At 42.9% G+C, this 1,854-nt stretch overlaps 1 pseudogene; it reads left to right on the top strand.

The window, feature by feature from the left end:
• The first annotated feature begins 221 nt into the window (after positions 1-221).
• On the top strand, positions 222-942 carry LOC102245619 (annotated as a pseudogene).
• Positions 943-1,854: the final 912 nt, after the last annotated feature.

Raw genomic sequence — 1,854 nt, forward strand, 5'->3', positions numbered from 1 at the left:
GGGAGGTGACCTACCAGATGTCAACACTTATTTTTAAAAGCACATTTTGGTGTTACGTAATAAGTTGAATATGTGCATACCTTATAACTCAGCATTTCCTCTCTGAGGTATACTTTAAAATTCCTGTTATATGTACACCAAGAGACAGATGTAGAAAAATGTCTATAGCTTTGCTAACATAATAAATTCATGAGACAGGCAGGCCGGCATGGCGAAGAGAGATGGAAATGACAGAGTTGTCAGCACCCACAGAGAGCGTTTACATCAGCAGTTTTTGCTCCTAGAAGCAGCACAGTCACAGCCTCATTATAGTTGAATTTACATGTAAAGTAGAGCTGGTGGTGGGCAAACCGTATATCTTTCATGGAACTGGAGATGTATGGGGTTGAAGAGAAGTTCTACAGCAAGCTGGATCAGGAGGATGCGCTCCTGGGCTCCTACCCTGTAGATGACAGCTGCCACATCCATGTCATTGACCACGGTGGTGCCTGCCTTGGGGAGTATGAGGATGTGTCCAAAGTAGAAAAATATAGGATTTCAAAAGAAGCCTATGAACACAGGCAAGAATCACTCCATTCCTTCCTGAAGTGCAGCAAGCTAGGCAGATATAATGAAAAGGAGCAGGCGCAGCAAGAGACTGAGATCACCGAGCACCTCAGGGAGGAGAAGGCCCATGACAGTGTCATCCCTGTGGACAGCTGCTGTGAGGTACAGGGACCTGGGCAGCCCCCTCGCTGGGGTCATCGTCATGTATGTAGGCCTAACAGATTTCAAGCCTGGGTACTGGATTGGTGTCCATCATGATGAGCCACTAGAGAAAAATGATGGCAGTGTGAATAGGAAACACTAATTCAAATGCCAGGCCAACTACCATGCCTTCCTCAAGCCATCAGTTGTGACACTGATTTTCCTGAGGAGGACTAGGGGTTGGATGAGATGTGATGCCCAAGGAATGGTACCCTCCTGCTCCAGTTGACTCACCCACTTATTGCTCCTCCCTATGTGGGCCAATGGAGCTCTTCCCCTGACCCCATTTTTATTTTATTTTATTTTATTACTTTATTTTTACTTTTGTTAAGCCTCACCCAAAGATATTTTTCCATTGATTTTTTTAAAGAGAGTGGAAGAGAGAGGGAAAGACAGAGAGCAACATCAATGTGAGAGAAAAACATCAATTGGTTGCCTCCTACATGTGCTCCAACCAGGGCCTGGGCCAGGGAGAAGCCTGCAATCAAGGTATCTGCCCTTGACCGCAATCGAACCAGGAACCTTTGGTCCACAGGCTGACACTCTATCCACTGAACCAAACTGGCTAGGGCCCATTTTTATTTTATTCCTTTTGTTCTTGCCATTGACTTTTGAGACTTGTGTATTAAATTTGCTAGACATGAAAAAAATACATGGCATAGCCCAGCTAGTTTAGCTCACTGGATTGTCCCATGCACCAAGAGGTCCCCAGTTTGATTCCTGGTCAGGACACATGCCCAGGTTGTGGGCTCCATCCCTAGTGGAGGGACGTGCAGGAAGCATTTCTCTCATTGATGTTTCTATCTCTCTCTACCTCTACCTTCCACTCTCTGTAAAAATCAACAAAACATATTTTTTAAAAATATATGGGACAACCTTAATATCCAGCAATAGTGAAATATGTAAATTGTGGTATATTCAAAAAATAAATACAATAATAAAAATAAATGACATGTATGAATATGGATATAATGCAAATACATATTATTGGACAAAAAAAGCAAGCCACATAGGAATATATAGGTATGATGGTTAATTTTATGTGTCAACTTGGCTCAACCACAAGGTTCCTCAATATTCTGTCAAATGTTATTCAGTTGTTGCTGT

The sequence above is a fragment of the Myotis brandtii genome, unplaced genomic scaffold, assembly GCF_000412655.1.
Source record: "Myotis brandtii unplaced genomic scaffold, ASM41265v1 scaffold259, whole genome shotgun sequence".
NCBI lineage: Eukaryota > Metazoa > Chordata > Mammalia > Chiroptera > Vespertilionidae > Myotis > Myotis brandtii.